The sequence below is a fragment of the Callithrix jacchus genome, chromosome 2, assembly GCF_049354715.1.
Source record: "Callithrix jacchus isolate 240 chromosome 2, calJac240_pri, whole genome shotgun sequence".
Lineage (NCBI taxonomy): Eukaryota > Metazoa > Chordata > Mammalia > Primates > Cebidae > Callithrix > Callithrix jacchus.
In genome coordinates, this window is record NC_133503.1 from 19272753 (window position 1) to 19282573 (window position 9821).

General features: G+C 43.9%; 1 non-coding gene across 1 annotated transcript; it reads left to right on the top strand.

Moving 5' to 3' along the window:
* Positions 1–218: 218 nt before the first annotated feature.
* LOC118151960 (small nucleolar RNA SNORD78) lies at positions 219–288 on the top strand. Its single transcript, XR_004740350.1, has one exon. It is a non-coding gene; the product is annotated as a small nucleolar RNA SNORD78 (small nucleolar RNA).
* The last annotated feature ends 9533 nt before the right edge of the window (positions 289–9821 follow it).

Below are 9821 nucleotides of genomic sequence, written 5' to 3' on the forward strand. Positions count from 1 at the left end.
GATGGCAGGCAGAGTGAGGTGTGGAAAAAGCCTGTGCTTCAGAATGAGTTCGTGGATAGGGAGGGGATCTCAGAGGTCCTTCTGAGTGGAGGAGGCTGTCCAGGTTGCAGGGATGAATGTGATAGCTAAAAGGGATCTCTCGAGGCTAGCCACCTTTTCCATGGCACTGAGACTCTGTGCGTTTCATCCAGTGGTGGTTTTTCTTTGTCCATCCCTTCATACTATGCTTAAGGTCCTTTCAAATGTCTGACCTGAGATGAACTTGTAGACAAAGTTAACACTGAAGAACCCTGTGACAAACAACTTTGAAAAGAGTTTACGGATGTTTAGCATTTTAGTGGAAGTCCTCATTTGTACTCCAGCTACTGGTAACGTTTTCATCCGTGAATGGCTTGCTTGGGTATGGAGAGTCAGCTTGACTACAATGTGCGGATCAAGTTCTAAAGAAGCAAAGGACTCAGACTTCATGCATGAAGAAATGCAGGCAGAGCTGTTATCCCAAAAACTAGGGTTTTTAATGACTACACCAAGCAAGCATGCAGTTTACCCCTTGAAAGGGTCTTGCCTCACCCAGGCTGGAGTGCAGTGGCCCTTTGAGGCTTACTACAGCCTCAAACTCCTGGGCTTAAGTGATCGTCAGCTTCCCAGTGGACTTTGTAGACAGGCTAATGGAGTCTCATGGTACAAGAAGATTAAACAGTGTCTCCAATTTCGATAAATTTCTGCAATCCATCTGGAAAAAAAGATTAAGAGACCTGTCAGTAACGACCTTGCCCACCTTCCTAACACCACCAGCTTTAGTCTCACTCAACTCTCTCATACACAACTAGAGAACCATTTTCTTAGATTTAGAAAGGAATATCTTCCAGAGAAAGGATCTCCTCCTCACCTCCTCCACCTATTCTGAATAATAAATCGAGAAGATGAAAACTAAAGACATTAAAGCCACTTTGGCTGAGCACAGTGGCTCACACTTGTAACCCCAGCACTTTGGGAGGCCGAGGCGGGCAAATCACCTGAGGTCAGAAGTTCGACACCAGCCTGACTAACATGGTGAAACCCTGTCTCTACTAAAAAGGCAAAACTAGCCAGGTGTAGTGGCAGGTGACCATAATGCCAGCTACTCAGGAGGCTGAGGCAGGAGAATTGCTTGAACCTGGGAGGCAGAAGTTGCAGTGAGCGGAGATCACGCCATTGAACTCCAGGCTAGGCTACAGAGTGCAGCTCCATCTCAAAAAAAGAAAGTTTAAAAAATAAATAAATAAATAAAAATAAAGTCACTTTGCCGACAAGCTATGACTTGGAAGAGCTAAATGTTTGTGAACAGAAGGGCACAGGGAAATCCATTCAGGGAAATTATTTCCAAAGTTTACTGTCTATTTATGGCCTTAAAATTTTTATTTTCCCAAATTATAGGAAAAGATTGATCATGGTGAGACAAAAATTTCTTTTGGGAAAGTTGTGAAAAATGCATTTGCTCCAACAGAGGCAACAGAGTGTTGTCTAATTTTGCTGGTGGGCAGGTGAAGGAAGATGAGTCAAGGATAAAGAGCGATGGTGATGGTAGTTTATGCTGCTGACACGTAGTCTTAAAGATTATAATCAGCTCACTCAGGAGCCCTCGAGGGAAGAAAGATCCAAAGGTAGAATGAACACACATGATCTATAAATAGGACACATGCTTGAGAAGCAGTGATCTTATCTGGAGGCAGCCTTGCCTCTGTTATTTCATCGATTCTCCCCACATTAATGGTGTTGCTGGAGCTTACTATTAATCTAATGACTGTGCTTTGGAATAATAATGCTTCACTCCAGCCCTGTCTCTCCTATTTGACAGACAGCTTGGATTCATCAGAGAAAGGGCCCAAGAGCTGCATCAGTCATTATTAAATAGAAATCAATAAGGTACGTTACATAAAGGAAGCTGCAAGTGTGTGATATGAGGCAGCGTGTTACCTCTGAGTTCAGAAATCCATTCCTGTTTCTAAGCACCAAAGTTCTAGGGAGCTCTGACCCCTGCAAATGTATGCATAAGCTTTGACCATTAATGCTGCTAAGAGGGTGTTTTAATCTATTTTGTGCTGCTACTACAGAATACCTGAGACTTGAAAATTTCTAAAGTACAGAAATCTATTGGCTCATGGTTCTAGAGGCTGGGAAGTCCCAAGATCAAAGGTCTGCATCTGATGAGGACTTTGTTGTTGCACCATAACATGGCAGAAGGCATCACATGGCAAAAGAGGATGAGAAAGATGGGGAGAGGAAGGTAAAATTGCTTTCATAAAAAACCCACTCCTGTGATAATAACAATAACTTATTTGTGAAGGCAGAGCCCTCATGACATAATCACCTCTCAGACCTCTTACCTCTCAACATTGTTGCATTGAGGATTAAGTCTTTAACACATGGACTTCGGGGGACATATTCAATCCATAGCACAGTTTTTTTGGGTCAGAAATTCATGGGTGGCTTAGCTGGGCGATTCTGGTTTGTGTCTCTCATGAGGTTACAGTCAAGATGCCAGCTGGGCTCCATCACCTGAAGACTCAACTGGGACAGGAGGATCTGCTTCCAAGAAGGCTCCCTCACAAGGCCAGCAAGCTGCAGTGGTTGCTGGCAAGAGTCCTCAGTTCCTCACCACATCAGCCTCTCCACAGACTACTTGAGCATCCTCACAACATGGTGGCTGGCTTCGTCCAGTGGGTGAACCAAGAGAGCAAGGGAGAAACTGCAGTCTTTTATGACCTAGCCTTGGAAGCCACACTCCATCTATTTCACAATACCCTATTGCTAAACAGGTCCATCCTATCTGAAGTGGGAGCAAGCTATACAAAGGCAGAAATACCATGAAGGGGGGAATCCTTTGGGGCCATCTTGGGGCTGCCACTGTGATTCTCTGTGAGACTTTGCTTGATATTGTGCCCTTCCCTGGCCACCTTCTCTTTCTGGTCCTGCTTCCCTACTTTCCAATTAGTTTTTCCTAGGAGCAATTTCTACCAGAGGATTTTCACTTCCACTTGAATTCTCCCCCAAAAATCTACTTCTAGAGAACACAGCCTAAGACACGCAACATTGATGGGCAGCCCATCCATTCTCTGATTAGCCCTCTGGCTTTCTGCTGGCATGGGAGCACTGCTGTGAGCCTCACCCTCCTTGACTGTGAACCTGACGTGCTCCTTGGGGACTTCATTCTCTCATTTGTCTCAAAAGACATTGGCTTGGGTCCTACTAGAATAGAGCCACCACCCAGAACCAGTAATACCCTTTACCAAACACTCAGCTTACATCACCCCATTTAACATAACTTCCAACTCAGCCTTTATAGCAGCAACTATTGTCTGTCTTCTACGGGAGAGGAAACTGAGATTTAGACAAATTAAGTAACTTGCACAAGTCTGCATTGCCAGCACCAGAGCCATGACTTGGACCCATGTCTGGAAGGTCCAAAGCTCATGACCTCCACCTCCATTGTATCTTCTTTTTGGTCATTCTCTCCATCTCCTGCCAAGCTGTGTCTGCAGGTCCGACCCCCTCAAGGACAGAATTAGATGGGGAAGGAGCTGATGTTGACCACGATTCCTTGCACAGCTGGCCATTCAGTCCTGTTGTCTTGCCCGTTACTCCTGACTTCCTGCCCCTCTATACCCACAGTGGAAACTCTGGCATCATTCCGTGCTTCCTGCCTGAATCGACCCAGAGCTGTGGTCACCCTGGTCAGGGCACATAGATGGAGTGATTAACCCCACCCTTTGCCACATTGCCACCTGGGTTCAGGAAGTCAATATCCCTCATGCCACCAGGCTCCTGGCCTGGCTGTAGCAGATGGAAAGGTCTCTTCTTGATCAAAAGATTTTGCTCTCCTGAAAATGTGCTTGAGCCTAAGCAGGTTGGCTCTTGGGGTTTTTCTTTGAGGACAAGGTCTGAGGGAAGGGGAGACAGGATAGTGTGGGAGCTGCTTCCGATTCTGGGGCTTGCTGGGGAGTTAAGTCAAGCCCTCTGCAGTAGGGCAAGTCCAGGCCCTCAGCAGATTAGGGCTTAGAGAAACCAGTCCTGGGGCTGTGGAACCTTCTTGCTTGTAAAACACAATGGCTCCCAGGGCAGCACATTAATTAGCCAGTTGTTCTGCATAAATTTGCCTCTTAAATTCAAGAGACTCACACGTCTTGAACGTGTCAGAAAGCCAGGTTCAATTTTAGAGTTAAACTCCCAGAAAGGAATAGAACATTCCAACTCCTCTCATTCTCCCTCCCAGTCATTGCCCTTCTGTCTCCCAATTTCTAATACCATGCATGAGTCAAGCAGGGGTCGTGTGTGTGTGGTTTTCTAATTGAAATATAATTAACACTATCCAATGCACGGATTTTAGGCATTCTGTTCAGTGAGTTCTGATCATTGCATCCTCCCAGGTAGCCTTCACCCAAACAAAACACAGACCAGCTCTGTTTGATAGCAATGGAGCAAGACCCGTACGTGTAATTTTAAAGTTTCTAGGGGCCACATTTGGAAAAGAAAAAAGAAGCTGGTGAAAATTACATTAATACTATGTTTTTAACCCAGTGGACTTAAAACATTACCATTTCAATACAAAAAGATCATAAGAAATTTTTCTTTTTTGGTAACAAGTTTTGAAACTTTGTACATCTTTTATACTTACAGCACATCTCAATTTGGAGGCTATTTTTTAATTTTTTATTGCATTTTTGGTTTTGGGGTACATGTGAAGAACATGTGAGCTTGTTGCATAGGTACACACATGGCAGTGTGGTTTGCTGCCTTCCTCCCCATCACCTACATCTGGCATTTCCCCCCATGTTATCCCTCCCCTGTTTCCCCCCAACAGACCCTAGTGTATGATGCTCCCCTCCCTGTGTCCATGTGTTCTCATTGTTCAGCACCTGCCTATGAGTGAGAACATGCAATGTTTGATTTTCTGTTCTTGTGTCAGTTTGCTGAGAAAGATGATTTTCAGGTTCATCCATGTCCCTACAAAGGACATGAACTCATCGTTTTTGATGGCTGCATAGTATGCCATGGTGTATATGTGCCACATTTTTCCAGTCCAGTCTATCATCGATGGGCATTTGGGTTGGTTCCAAGTCTTTGCTATTGTAAACAGTGCCACAATGAACGTTCATGTGCATGTGTCCTTATAATAGAACAATTTATAATCCTTTGGATATATACCTAGTAATGGGATTGCTGGGTCAAATGGAATTTCCATTTCTAGGTCCTTGAGGAATCACCACACTGTCTTCCACAATGGTTGAACTAATTTACACTCCCACCAACAATGTAAAAGTGTTCCTATTTCTCCACATCCTCTCCAGCATCTGTTGTCTCCAGATTTTTTAATGATTGCCATTCTAACTGTCATGAGATGGTATCTCAATGTAGTTTTGATTTGCATTTCTCTAATGACCAGTGATGATGAGCATTTTCTCATATGTCTGTTGGCCTCATATATGTCTTCTTTTGAAAAGTGTCTGTTCATATCCTTTGCCCACTTTTGAATGGGCTTGTTTGTTTGTAAATCTGTTTTAGTTCTTTATAGATTCTGGATATTAGCCCTTTGTCAGATGGGTAGATTACAAAAATGTTTTCCCATTCTATTGGTTGCTGATTCACTCTAATGACTGTTTCTTTTGCTGTGCAGAAGCTGTGGAGTTTGATTAGGTTCCATTTGTCTATTTTGGCTTTTGTTGCCAATGCTTTTGGTGTTTTAGTCATGAAGTCCTTGCCTATGTCTACGTCCTGAATGGTTTTGCCTAGGTTTTCTTCTAGGGTTTTTATGGTGTTAGGTCTTATGCTTAAGTTTTTAATCCAGCTGGAGTTAATTTTAGTGTAAAGTGTCAGGAAGGGGTCCAGTTTCTGCTTTCTGCACATGGCTAGCCAGTTTTCCCAACACCATTTATTAAACAAGGAATCCTTTCCCCATTGCTTGTTTTTGTGAGGTTTGTCAAAGATCAGATGGTTGTGGATATGTGGCGTTGGAAGGCTAGTTTTTTTAACAGTTCAAGTTAGTGCTGTGGCTAGTGCTTGTAATCCTAGCACTTTGGGAAGCTGAGATGGGAAGATTGGTTGAAGCCAGGAATTTAAGACCAGCCTGAACACCACAGTGAGACCTCTTCTCTACAAAAAAATTTTTAAATGAGCCGGGGATGGTGATGCATGCCTATAGTCCCAGCTACTCTGGAGGCTGACAGGGGAGGATTGCTTGAGACCAGGAGTTCAAGGCTGCAGTGAGTGCAATCATGTCACTGCAGTGCAGCCTGCATGATAGAATGAGACCCTGCCTCTAAAAAAAGAAATAGAAAAAAGAAAAATACAATTCTACCAAAATGATAGAGTTGTGTTTAAGGGGGAAATATTTCATACTGTCTCCGTTTTAAAATTTAAATAAAATTAAATATTTATTCTTTCAGTCATACCAGCCACAATTTGAGACACATTTTATGAGGTTAGTGGCTACTGTATCAGATAGCAAAGATTAGATGCCACCATCAGCCCAGAAAGTTCTCTCTCCCCTTTTTTAGTCAATTTCCTTCCTCTCCCCAGGGGACCACTTTCTATCATTACAGATTGCTTTGTTTGTTCTGGGCTTCATATAAATGGGGTTATGCAGCCTATACTCTTGTCTGCTGCTTTGTTTGTTCACTATAATTTTTTGTTTGTTTGCTTTGGGACAGGGTCTCACTTTGTCACCCAGGCTGGAGTGCAGTGGTGCAATCATAGCTCACTGCAGCCTCAAATTCCCGGGCTCAAGAGATCCTCCTGCCTTAGCCTCCCAAGTATTTGGGACTACAGGCATGCACCACAATGCCTGGTTAATTTTTGCATTTTTTTTTGTAAAGATGGGATTTCACTATGCTGCCCAGGCTGGTCTTGAACTCCTTGATTCAAGTGATCTGCTCCCTCAGTCTCTCAAAGTACTGGGATTACAGGCATGAGCTACTATGTCCAGTCTCAGTATAGTTTTTAAGAACCATGTCAGATGGGCACAGTGGCTCATGTCTGTAATCCCAGCACTTTGGGAGGCCGAGACGGGCAAATCATGAGGTTAAGAGATTGAGACCATCCTGGCCAACATGGTGAAAACCCATCTCTACTAAAACTACAAAAATTAGCTGGGTGGCATGCACCTATAAGTCCCAGTTACTCGGAGGCTGAGGCAGGAGAATCACTTGAACCTAGGAGGCAGAGGTTGCAGTGAGCCAAGATTGTGCCACTACACTTCAGCCTGGCAACATAGTGAGACTCTGTCTCAAAAAAAAAAAAAGAAAGAAAGAAAAAAGAACCATCCATGTCATTACTGGTATCAGTAGTTCTTTTTTATTGCTGCATAGTATTCCATCTCATAAACACACCATGATGGACCCAAATGTACGACTGATACCCATTTGGGCTGTTTTCAATCTGGGATTCTTCTGAACAAAGCTGCTATCCACATCCTAGTACATGTCATTTTATGAACATACATTTTCATTTCTCTTGTGTAAAGACCAATGGGGAATTGCCAAGTCATACGGTAGGTAACTGATTCACTTTGTAATCAGCAACACTCCAGAGAGGTGGTGCCATTCCACATTCCCAACAGCAACATGGAGCCTTCCATGTTCCCCAGTCTTTGTTAGCATTTGGAACTGTTGATCTTTTAAAATTTAGCCACTCTGTCTACCATGGTGATCACGTTCATTTCCTTCATGACTCAAGACATTGGAAATCTTTGATATATTCATTGGCCGTTCTTAGATCTTCTGTGAGGGAGCCTGATCAAGTCTTTTGTTCATTTCTTAGGAGTTGTTCTCTTCGGGGTTAATTTGTTGGAGTTCTCTACATATTCTGGATGAGTCCTCTATCAGATATTTGTGCTGCCAATATTCTTTCCACTCTACCTTATCTTTAATTCTTTTGAAACAGGGTCTCACTCTGTTTCCTAGGTTGGAGTGCAGTGGTGCCATCATGGCTCACTGTAGCTGCAACCACCTGAGCTCAAGAGATTCTCCCACCTCAGCCTTCAAAGTAGCTGGAACTACAGGCATGTGCCATGACACCCAGCTAAATTATGTATTTTTTTGCAGAGATGGGGTCTCACTATGTTGCGCAGGCTGGTCTCAAACTCCTGAGATCAAGCCATCCTCCTGCCTCAGCCTCTTAAAATTTTGGAATGACAAACATGAGCCACTGAGCCCAGCCTCTGTGGTTTATCTTCATGATGTCTTTTGAGGAGCATTTTCAAATGCCTGGATATCAGAGTAAGATGTCATCTCTTAAACAAATTGCACTTCCCTATTCACAGTGACCCATTGTTCATCTCTGGTGCCAACATTCCCCTGCGACAGGGATCAAATCCAGCACCCCTATTGCAAGGCCTCTGCCTTCCAGCAGAACAGGCTCCACAGCAGTGGTGGGTGGGGGTTGGGGGTCGTGGTGTATTTTTCAGTCAACCATAGCTACTGGCTTCAACTTTTACAGCCTGTTACCCACAAGGCAATCTCCTGCCACTCTCTAGCCTCATGAAAATGAAATGGAAGCCCTGCAAAAGCAAATAATTAGTTTGAATCTGTTTATAGCTGGTCAAACTTGTTTTACTTAAAGACTGGAGTTCAAAAAGTAATTTCTCCTAACAACCAAACAGGAATATTTGCCCATCATTTAAATGTTCTGTAGCTCTCCGGTGTCTGCCATACCTTAAATTGCTTGTTATGCAAAGTGTTCCAAGATGAAATTTGACTTGTACGTTTGGGGACGGGCTTTACATGGATTTATTAACCGACTCTATGAATATCACCTCCCTGGTACTCCAGGCTCTATCTTCTCCTTGTTATCTTTTATGGGGGGCCAGGACTGGTGGTGATTTTGCCTTTGTGAATCTTGTTTTCAATGGAAACCTCACAGACACACAAAAAATTCCTCAGGTATGCATGTAGGCAGCGGTATCCTGCCAGCCTCCTGCCTCCTGGCTCTGCAGAGATTGTAATCGCGTAATTACAATAACACTCTGCATCCTCATCACACATTTCATCTCAGGTTGCCAAAGGTTTCACAAACTACTGTATGATCGCTTTCATTTTACAAGTGGAGAAATCAAGGCTGAAAGACACTTATGAGATGCCATGTGAGGGACTGCCTCCTGCCTCCTGCCTCTCTGGGCTTGCTCCAGATACAGCCGTCTCTCTGCTCAGATGGAAACAATGACACCCAGCATTTGTTGTTACACATAACGCATGTAGGTGTTGTTCTCAGCACCTTTCACACATTAACAGAGTTCATCCTCAGCTGGGTGCCATGGCTCACACCTGTCATCCCAGCAGTTTGGGAGGCCAAGGCAGGCAGATCACTTGAGGTCACCAATTCGGCATCAGCCTGGCCTACATGGTGAAACGCTGTCTCTACTAAAAATGCAAAAATTAGCTGGGCGTGGTGGTGCAGGCCTGTAATCCCAGCTACTCCAGAGGCTGAGGCAGAGGAATCACTTGAACACGAGAGACGAAGGTTGCAGCAAGCTGAGTTTGCACCACTGTACTCCAGCCTGGGTGACAGAGTGTGCCTCTGTCTCAAAGAAAAAAAAAAGTTCATCCTCAATTCAGTTACATCCCTGTGTACCAGTAGATAAAACGAGTCACAAAAAGTCTGAGAAAATAGCCCAAGGACACAAAGCTATAATTGCCCAACAGGTTCTCCTTGCCCGCTGCCTAGACAGAGCCAATTTATCAAGACATGGAAATTGCAATAGAGAAAGAGTAATTTATGCAGAGCCAGTTGTGTGGGAGACCAGAGTTTTATTATTACTCAAGTCAGTCTCCCCAAGAATTTGGCGATCG